We start from the raw sequence: 11,552 nt of genomic DNA on the forward strand, positions 1-11,552 counted from the left end.
AAAGACAAAATTACGATGATGCCTGCAAATACACAGCAATAGTATTTGAAAATCTGATCCTACTGCATCTAAAAATGCACCAATTATAATGCCTAAAAATGAGAACTGTCCACTCTGAGACCAGAACCACTGGTGCCATCCCTGCATTTAAAGCTTCTGCCCAGCCTCCTGCCTCTTCTGAAGAGCACATCAGTCCAGGAGAAGTGAGGTTGATGACCACAAACAGGACTTTCAGAAGCACCTAAGACCTATCTGGACTGATTTTACAATGTGAGTAGCTCTTAAATAAAGATAGTTGATTATTTTTGGCACTGACAAAGTATTTAAGGCTATGCAATCTTCTGTGATGTGGAGAAGGATAGTCCTGGCTGCATGTTTAAAATATTGTTTCTAGTGGTCCCTTCAGATGAAACACAGAGAGGGCACAAAAACACCTAGATCCTGTAAAACTTATTAGTATTTTTGCAGGGCACAGAATGAAAGATTTACATTATACATTTCAGAAATATAGTGCACTCCTAATTGGACTGTAAAAACATTAAGGTAAAATACATTTCAATCATTCTCAACAAAAATCCAAGAATAAATCATAAGCCTTAAATTTCATTTACTGCCATGAGCACTGAAAATACCCCATTTATTTTTTATACATAATTCAGAGCGACTTTATCACTTGTCTGCTAGAACTCGCAAAGATTTAATTTGCTGCAGGTTGAAGCAGGCTGATTAAGCAGGCTGGTTACCAAATGAATGTTAACCTGTCTGAACTAGCCTACTGTCACATTCTCACAGCAAGGTTAAACAGAAGTTTAGCTGTGTAAAAAGCCCAGCAATCGTCTTAAAGGAAGTGAGTTATAATACTCTGGAGCAAATGAAATATTAAAGACGACATACAGGTCAAGACCAATTACGTATGAAACTCCTGTGACAAGAGCCTAAGAACTGCATTCTCTGTAAAAATCCACCACTTCAATTATTATTTTTATAAGCTTTCAATAATAAACAAAACTCAACTGTTATAAAACCTGAAACTTTGCCCTGTAGTTAGCACACTATATAAAATGCTGGTGAACACACACACACACACACACACACACACACACACACACACACACACACACACACACATTAACCACACACAGACTACAGTTCCCTCTCTCGCAGCATCAAATACCCTGACAGATGCCTGGAAAGGCTCCCGGTATCTTTTACGTGCACATTAAAGAGAAAGTGGTAAGATCAAGCAGGCAGTTATTGTGCTGCTTCATCACTTGGCCCAATTGCAGGGTGTTGCAATTCCAATTTGCAACCTTATATTATAGTGTCAAAGCGTCTCTCAAACACGAGCTAACAGCAGAAGGGGTTCCACACCAGAGCCTGTTTCATCCTACTCTCCAGACAGTTGCTGGAATGTTGGGGGTTTGTGCACACTGGTGTGAGAAATCACCCTTCCCTTTGCTTTTTCTTTCTTTCTTTTTTGTTTTCCTTTCTGAGAAGTTTTTTTTGCAAAAGAATTAGCAGCTCTGCCTGCGTTCCAAAATAAACTAGCAGCATCGACATTCTTCTAGAATAAAGTTATCTTCATTCAAAGATAGAGAGTCCTCTTGCAAAGAAAGACTCTTGCACCACAAAAGCTTAAGCTTTATTTTGGAAATCATAAGAACACCAAGACTAAGTAAAGACTGTTTTCCAGGCAGCTCAGCAAACCTTTTCCTAGTACTGGGAATGCAGGCCAAGGTACTGATGGGAGCACCCACTGAAGCATCTCAGTGGAAAGAACTGTAGATCTCACACTGCTCTTGGAGAGTTTTTTCTTTCTGAATACTGCCCTGCCACCTCCTATACAGAGAAGCAGTACATTATTATTGCAGTAAATTATCATTGTGTTTCAGCCACCTTCCCATGCAAATGGACAAAATCTTTATACCAACACCATAACTGAAAAAGCTGGTTTGCAGCCTGAGTACCTGATTACCCATATTCTCTATTTTGTGAGCCCATCTGGCAGTGCAAAAACTCCAAAGTCAGTCAGGATTTCTCTTTTTTTGCATGAAAATCACCACTATGTGGGTACAAGAGCTTGAATGGGATGGCTTCCACATGCACAAGAAAAGACACTGGAAGATGCATATGTGAGACTCATGCATGAATGACAAGCTAGATACATGTTATGAAAGAAATAATACACTAAAGCAAAAATAAATAAGGTTCCTCTGTTTTTCTAGGCAGGAAACATACACATGTGCAAATCAAACTGTCTCAGAACTGAAAGGTACATGAGGTAGAAAGTGAAACAGAATCAGAAATAAGGAAAATTACTTGCAAAAAGTAACTCCAGAGCCTGATCCAATAGGTCCAACACTGTGTAGACACTGCTTGTGCTAGTTGAAAAATTTAAGTAGTCTCCTATTTGGCTTCCTGTAACTTTTAAGGAGAAGGACAATAAAATTCAAGATTTCAAACATTTCAGGGAGAGTGGCAGCAGGAGAGTCTCCTTTTAGGAAACAGCAGAGATACTGAAAGGATTCAATATCCCTGGTATTCAAAAAGTTAATGGTACAACCTGGACTAAAAGCACACAAAGGTTACTTGAAATAGATTTTAACTATTAAGAGGAAGATCAATACAAAATCTAAAAATTTAGAGAGGAAAGAAATAGTCTGGTGCTCACTTGTGCTTTCCAATTCTAAGACACATACTATTTGTAAATGCTCAGTCTGAGATGATTCATTTTTAAATTGCCAACATTAGCAACCGAGGGAAAAAGTTAAGCAACATCTTTTCTGATCTAAACATGCAGGATTCTTTGTCAACCTTCCAGATTAATCCAGAAATATATGCCAAATCTGGAGTGAGACCAGATGCTTTAAACAATAAATTATTCTTCATGTTAGAAAGTATTATTTTTATGTAGAAGCTTCTAGAAATATCATTCAGAACAATCTAAACCCACTATTTTTCCAAATATTTCATTATATAAATATGTCTGCAGAAGAGAAAGAAATCATTGAGAGCATGTAATTCCAGAGTGCTGCCATCTCATGCTCAGAATAATACAAAAACCTACAAGCCCATAATCTCAAAAGTTTGTATCTTCTAGAAAGAGTTTGTTGGCACAACTTAACTCCCACTCTTGCAGACTTCTGAAATTACAAATGAAGGAACAAACTCAGTCTCTTGTACCAGCCCAGAGATCTTTAATCAAGTTACTGAAGATGTGAGAAAGATAAACAGTAGAAGGAACATGAAGGAATGATACCAGCAGAGAACTCCAGCTGCAGAACTCACTCCACTGAGAAATGCTGATACAAAAATTGTAAGCTCGGTGGACTGCATCAGGTAAGGAGTAATTGGATATGACAAATTGGCTTTCCTCATGTTCAGCCACACACTGATGGAGGAAAACAGCATCTCAAAAGAGATTTGAATGGCAACCATACCTAATGAGGAAAGTGAAGGAAGCTGTAAGAGCTTTCTAATGGCTTACAGAATACAGCTGGAACACCCAAAGTGTCCAGCTTAAGGCAATAATCTGTAAAGAACTGGACATTCTTCCTCATCCTCAATTACTGAAAGCTTGTGCTGTTCACAGGATACTTGCCATTAAGGAATCCCTTCTCTGTAAAGAGATAAAGCTTTTTGTAAACAAGAACTATTCAGAACAAGCAAGTATAAGTTATAATATTTACAGAAGGTATGAATATTAGTTTATTTTGTGCTCTTTGTTAACCTTTTGATTGCTACAAGAGCAATGAGAGTTTTCAGGTTTTTGAGTATGTCGGCACTCTGATTTCTTTTAATGTACATTAATGCATCTATCTGAACATACAGACAGACACCTGTTAATCAGGGCAAGTTATTAAATGGAGCCCTTCAGCTGTATTACCTAGTACTTGTCAATTAAAAAAAAACAACAGCTTTTGCCTGTTTAAAAGACCATTGAAAAGGAGAAACTCTTTGTGTCTCTGTAACAAGGTGATTTTACTGTTTGAGATACTCAAATGACAAATTCTTTCCAACTCACTGGAGAGGTATTTTTCCATGACAAAATATTCTCTAATACAATTTTTTTGGACATAGAGATTCTTGATCATTTGTTCTCAGAAATTCAAAGGTCAAACTGTAAATTTTACAAAGCAACAGACAGAAATTCAGAGAACACTTGATCCATATGCAAAGGAGAAGAATCTATCAATGATGCCAGATTTCACTTCTTCACACACAGCAAGTGAAGCAACAGGAATGATCTGACCAAAACCAAAACCTTGCAGTGGACAAACCATCTGGATTTTTAATATAAAGTAAAAAGATCATAAAAAGAAATGTAATTTCTGTATAACTTCACTGTTATGAATCAGTCAAATTATTCAAGTAGATGCACTTCTAATACAGAATCATGTTTGGCTGCATACAATCTGCTTCAACAGGAAACTAAATAGGAGAACTCTTACAGCATGATTTTCTCCTGAGGTAAACAAAAAAAATCCATTTTCTGCTTTTAATACTCAGAGATAAAGTAAGCAAACAAGATCCTGGTGTACAAAATAAAAAGCATGTTTTCCGATACTTGACTCCCTCCATAAATCTCCCATAAAAGGGGCTCTTACTAGAGGTTGCTTAGCAGGCTGCAGTACACACATGGGGGTTTGTAACACATACATCACACAAAACATTCTTAATCAGAAACGAATGCAGTGTTACCTACAGACTGAAATCTAATCCTGGTTCAAATACTCCATGTGACAGCTGTGCACAAAATGTGAGCTGCTTACCTTCTCCATTTAGTGGTTTACTCACTGATACATGGCTTAAGAATAAAGAAACAAACATGACCAAGTACATTTCACAACAGTCAATTATTCAAAATAACCTAAGAGAGGTGCCCATAGCAAAATACTCAATGACTGGCAGGTGTCTCCTCTGTGAAAATTTCACTCCCATATAATTTGATCCTTTTTCTCGCTGGAGTAATTACCATGATGTTTTTCTCCCCTCATCAGATAAGAGAAGGGGTAAGGATAGAGGCGTGAGCAAGGAGCATTATCAAGCATTTCAAATTTCATATTATATTTAGTATTCCGTTATGTGACCTTTTATTATAGCATAAGCTAATTCCCTGAGTATGATAAATGACAATTTATCAGATGGATGGATGGATGGATGGATGGATTTTCTTGAAGATACAGGAAAAAAGAAGTTGCATTTTGAACACAACTATGTGAAGTTTGAGAAGAAACAAAAACTCTGAGAAGGAACATATCTGCCCTAATTTTTCTATCATAATTTCTATGTGCATGGTACTACTAGCTGCATTTAGATACAAGGTATTTTAGGGATCAAAAGCTTTCATAGCCCAAGTGCACCAACAGTAGGTAAGGTATTAAGACAAAACAAATTATAAACCAATCTAGCTGGAACACCTAGAAAATGAGTCATTCTTCTTGCTGCTTGAAGATTGGTCAGGCTGCTCCACAACTGAGGCTCACTCATATTTCCATGGTCCTTTTGCAACCTATCATTTTCAGGATTGAAGAAGCAAGGAAAAGCAAGGACTATTTGTGTGGTGGACAGGATACAGCAATTAATGTGGTATATAGGAAAAATCCAAGTATACAGGGAAGGAGGGAGAGGTAGAGCAAGTGAGTGAAGTTTTGTTTTGACACTTGAAATATAAGACTGGGAAGTTTTTCATTGAACAAACAGTTGAATAAAATTGTGGTTTCTAAGTGCATTCAGCATAGTCCTTGCATATGAATATTGAAGCAAGGGAAATAAGAGAATGGGATCTCTGGCAATCTTCTACAGTTCTCCAGACATTGTCAGATGGCTCCACATTCTTTCCTGGCTGGAGATCTAAGCAGAGAAACCAATCCATGCAATAAGGAGGTGGTGGACTCCCAGGCAACTCATGCTATTTCTGAGGATATTAAAAGCCTCATCATTTCAAGAAAAATGACACTATGACATGAGAGAGCTTTCACACGAGCTTCTTCTTGCCATGGCTGCAGTTCCTGGTGTTTAACCAATCATTATTAACAGCGCGTGGGCAGCTTGTTGTGCTCAGACAAACCCTTACTGAATTCCTTGGGAACAAACAGGTGATCAACACATGCCAAACCAATCACTTGTCACTGTATAATTATTCAGTAAATAACTATCTTCCTTTCAGTGTATAATCTCACAAAGTCAAAGTGATACATGATTTAAGAATTCCTGCATGCTCATGTTTAGAACTAATGCTTAAAGCTTCAAGAGATTAAAGATTTTCTGTGAATTAATGTTTATCCTTTGGCTTGCTCTTTCTCAAAAGTTAGTAAGTATTCTTCCAGTAGTAACAAGACTGTAAAATTACTTCTATCCATACTGAAATACTTTGTATACATAAAACAAGCGTTATCACACCAACAAAGAGAGAGTATTCCACTGTAAAATGAAGGTACATTGCAATTCAAAAAACAAATCTATTAAATACATTATTTTAGTTAACTGAAACAAGGGCATTTTTGTACTGTGCAGTTAAGTGACTCAGAAAGATTTACTACCCAGAACTAAAGGGCTCTCTTCAGTCTGTACTGCTCAACTAGACATTGTTATCCAAGTTCAGTACATAATATTAAAAAAAAAGAAATCAAACATCCAAAGCTCATCTACTGCCATGTAAGCCCTTATCCCTCCTTGAACAACAATAAAAAGTGGATGTAATTCCACATTAACCACTTTGTCTTTTGACATCAAATAGCATTAGCTGGGAAAAACAGTCAAGTATGCTTGAGGTTTGTTTGTTTTATTAAACTATTGCACAAATACGAAAATTAACAGAAGAGTTAAAAAAATTTGACAGCCCTTGAAATTAGCTTCCTCTGAAAAATAACTTCATTTTCATTATGCATCTCCATAAAGAGAAAAAAGTCTTGACAGGTATTCAACATTTCATTTTAAACATTAACTGGATGAAAAAAAAATCTCTAGCATGGAGTGTGTTCAGGTTATAAATCAGTAATGCTTATTTTAACTCCTCACAAAGTGGTGTTGAGATAATTACTGCTGACAGCTTTATTCAAGGTTCATTTCACTTTTTCTACTATTTTTCTCCTGTTAGAAGTTCACCAGGGCCCATGGGAAGATCCACCCCTCACACCTGTTAGGGTTCTTCATGTTACTGAGGCCAGTTTGGACACGTCACTTCAAATTAGCATTGTGCCAGTGCGCTGTGACAATTACTTATCGCAGGTTTAACTTGAAAAAAAGTTTCTAATCCAGCCACAAGAACAGTGTCAGAGTACGTACTTTAAACCTGTCAACACAGGTTGTAGGAAATTCATTCCAGGGATTTCAGTCATGTTCCCATGGTAGATCTCTGAACTACAATGAAGCTTAAAATCACAAAGGAATGCTATAGAGTTAAAACACAGAAGCCAAAAGCTTCCTTCTGAACTGCAGGGAAAAAAAAAAGGTGTCTGAACTATTACTCATGTTTTAAAATTTGATGAATTCTTTAGATTAGGATTAAAAAATGGCTGTGTTAATTCTCTGAAATTCAAAAAGGCTGCATATAAAAGGTATATATCTTATTCTGCTGCAGTGTGAAGGCACAGTCCTGGCAGATCTTTACACGTGCTGAAGGCAGAAGTATGGTGAAGAAGCTCTGGAATCATACTGAGGATGGTGTGGGAGGCTGGAGGAGATCCATGGCACAGCGAGGAGGCCACTCATGTCTTTCAGACACCAGGCGAGGGATGCCGGAGTTGCAGCAACAACCACTCTAAAGGCAGCTCCACAAAACACTGTGAGTTCCTTATGAGCTTGAGAAAAAGTGGTGCCTGCTGCTCTGGGAACACCCAGCCCTGGTGTGCTGGTTGAACACACATGCCAATTTTTGCTACAGCCCCTGTTAATCACCAGCCATGTTACTGTGCATCTACCCCTCTCGTTTGCTGGCTGAATGAAAATTATCCCTGGTTTTGATTATTTCTCATTTGATTGAGCCTAGTTAGGCAAATTAGGAATTAAAGCAGAAAGACAGCTACTGTAGTACTTAATGTTGCTTCAAACCACAAATATATTTAAAGGAAACAAAAAGAAAATAATATTTCCTCATGCAACAGATTCTGCTAAAAAGGAGATATACTTGAGAGACTGAAATAAATACCCATGATCACTTACAGAGCTCATTCTTCTTCTTAGACAAAAACTGTAAATATTAAAAAGGATGAAAAATCTGCCAAGCCATTTGCAGCTATTTGAAACACAGGGTAACAGAATTAAATAAATGCTGAAAGACCTGGAACACAGTTAAGTATAGACCATGAGGCTAATTGTGGATCTTGAGTTAATTAATTTCCACTGATACGTTTTCTCAATGGTCTTTTACATGAGTTTTTTCTTTACTCAGTCTGAACCCTAAGGCAATTCAGCATGCTAGCCTCCAAACTCTGGGTGATTCATTGTGTACTTCTGCCTTAGGATTTTTAGTTCATGCAGAGAAAGCCAGGCTTTCACATCAAGTTGATGTTAATGTGCACTGACAAAGCAACAGTAAAGGAGCTTCATGTTTGTCACAACGTGCACTCTTTAATTTAGTAATTGCTTTATACTGATATGCAAATAATGACACATTTCCCAAATTTCCAGTTCCTCAGCAATGCTTTCACTAATTACTCAGTAGTTAAAACTTATGCATGTAAATTGGTTCAGTGAGTTTATTAATAAGTACACCTGTGTGAACTGATCTATAAAACACACATGCCTGGGAACAGGTCATAACTCACTGTACATTCCTGAAGGTTTCTGGAACTAAAAAAACCAATTCTCTCACTAAAACAAGATAAATTACAACTAACAGTGTTATTCATAGATAAAACTGGGATTCCCAACCTTTCCTAAGCTGAAGAGAGACTGTCTTTGGTGCCAACAAATACCAGGAGACAAAGCATTCATCCATTTTATTTTGCCAAATGAGATAAGGATCAAGGTAAAGAAAAGAAAAGGCCAATAAAAAAAAGGACAAGAACCCCTCTAGCACCTGAAAACACGGGAAAGGGCCAGTGTCCACTCGTCCATCTTGTGGACAACCACAAGCTCTGAAGTCTGGTTATAGTGTTTTGTGGTACTGTGTACTCTTACTTTTGATACTCTAACATGAAAAATTAAACAGCACTTAACATGGATTCAGACTCATAACAACTGCAAAAACACTCAACCGAGTTAACCTGTCTTCCTGTATTTCCTTTCTTCAAAATCATCCTGTTTTATTTGCTAGCTTCTATGTTGAAACACAGTATCTGTTAGATTTCTGGTATTTTTTAAGTAACTATGTAACTGCCATAGAATACAGTATAATAATTGTTTTTACTAAGTCTGATCTCAAACCACTTATTTTTTTGCTATTCAAAAGAGACACAAAAACAATTAACAGGGTTTTAAGCTCAGAAACAAGTAAAATAATAAACAGTATAAATTAACAACAATTCATCCACATCACATATTGCCCAGAGATATTCACAGATACACCTCAGGAACTGCTTTGCATTCACAAAGGGTATCAGCCAAATACTTGGCACGTTTCTGGTCTATGGTGGGATGCCATTTACTTCACAACATTGTACAACGCTTTGGATGGCAAACAGAGAAGTGCCTGGATATGTTTCCAGCACTATATAATTCCTTGGCACAGTTCAAGCAGTTGTGCTAGCAGAACTGCTTCCAACAAATGGTTCAAACACTGATAGGATTTTTATGCTGCCTCTTCTTCATGGATATCATTTTCTGAGGAATTGGATTTTTGCAATGTTAGCTCTTGAAAACACTGTGTTACTGACTTCTAAAAATGAGCTTCTAAAAAGGATTATTGTTTCCTATCTTCTGTTTCTCTTACCTGGAATATGTATCTTCTGGTGAAGTCCTGCTCTGCTTGTAATAGTGGAGCCTCATTACAAAGAAACAAGCACCACTGTGATAATCCCAGGAATAATGCAATTACCACTTATCAAACAGGTGTCTGCTGTATTCCAAGAAGATTATCACTTCCTATTCTGCTCTCAGAGAGCACAGAATAAAAGAGAAGCTGCTACTATTAAATGACTAAGGGGAAAAGGAGTCTTTGATAATAGCTCCTGCCAGCATCTCTCAGCAGGGCATGAAACAAATGTAGTCCTTCTATAAAAACTTGGCACTGAAATGAGTATTTTGGTTTCTGTAAAATGAGTTAAAGCACCTAAATAAGACCACTCCTGTTAACTCAATCTGAAGCATCTATGTTTCTTCACAGAACATTCCAAGAATCTCAGCACCTCCAGCCTCATGCCAAACTGTGCCCTTTGTGAGTAGTCCTGAAGAGGAACTCTGCCTGCTCTGGCAAAAATGTGCTGCAGGGCTGCTCCATGAAACACATCATCATTCAGAGATGCTTCTGTGACAATCCACTGCTTGATGAAGGTGCGAAAGGGTCTCCAAGATGGAGTTCCAAAAGTGCAGAGAATGCAATCTTTGTACCAAGATACATTTTTAAGTTAAACCACAGCTGGGTGTAATTGATCAGCAAAGGCAATTTTTCAGCATATTTTCAAAGCAGCTTCTTGAGTAGGAGTTATCTCAGGAGTGGATTTCTAAAACCAACAGCAAAAGCACTCTCCTATGAAATCTGGGATACAGTTTAATGTACAGAAGGTGCTATCACTACATGACAAAACATATAATTGGTTTGCAAACAAGCCCAGCTGAGCATCAAGGGCAGAGGAGGAGTGACAAGGGTAAACAACTACACACATGCAGGAGACAAGAGGCTACTTCAGTCACTGGTGATGTCCAGGGGTTGTGAGGGCCAGCAACTGTCCATAGGTAGGTGCTTCAAAGAAAGTAGGTGTAAAAACCCTTCCCAGTGAAGATTACCACTACTTGGGTATAAACTCAGGGAAGAAGAGTAGTTCCTCCTGCTGCCTCTGTTGGGACACAAAAAGCTCCAATGCAGCTTGTGTGCACGTAGATGGAGAGGTAGAGTGGTGATGCAGATACAATATACTTGCCCAGGACTTGTCCCATGGTGTACTCCAGAGATCTTGATTGCCCTGATCTACCCTAGAGATACTTCTCTATACATATGGTCATTTCTATCACACTTTGATTTGCAGGTTCTGTCAATATAAGGACAGAAATAGGAAGCAACGTTGAAGCAGCAAATATAAAGTATCAGTCAGTTTACTAATTTTAAATTCTACTCCCTTTAACAAGTTCCATGAACATGGCATTTTTAATAAAAATAACTTTCATGTCTATGAGTTTCAAAGCAAGAACAGCTAAAAACGTCTCAACAGATCAAGCAGATTTGTCAATCTCTTGCAAAAGAAGAAAGCAGTAAAAAATGACAAATAATTATGTCTATAGCACGCTGCTGTTCCTTATGCTTCAAAATTACAGTGACAAAAGAACTTACTATTGAACAAATTAATTGCTAACAGTAACCTCAAAATCTGCTACCAGCTTCTCCTAAAAAACTAAGGTTGATTACAATAGGTCACACTGAAATGGGGTGGAATTCTGATAGAAACCAATGCAAT

The 11,552-nt window shown here is 37.6% G+C and overlaps 1 protein-coding gene across 1 annotated transcript in view; it reads right to left on the reverse strand.

Annotated features, from left to right (window-relative positions):
* The window catches only part of FAF1 (Fas associated factor 1), a 151,209-nt gene that overhangs the window by 51,338 nt on the left and 88,319 nt on the right, over positions 1-11,552 (reverse strand). The window lies entirely within an intron of this gene.

Source organism: Corvus hawaiiensis, chromosome 9 (genome assembly GCF_020740725.1).
Source record: "Corvus hawaiiensis isolate bCorHaw1 chromosome 9, bCorHaw1.pri.cur, whole genome shotgun sequence".
Lineage (NCBI taxonomy): Eukaryota > Metazoa > Chordata > Aves > Passeriformes > Corvidae > Corvus > Corvus hawaiiensis.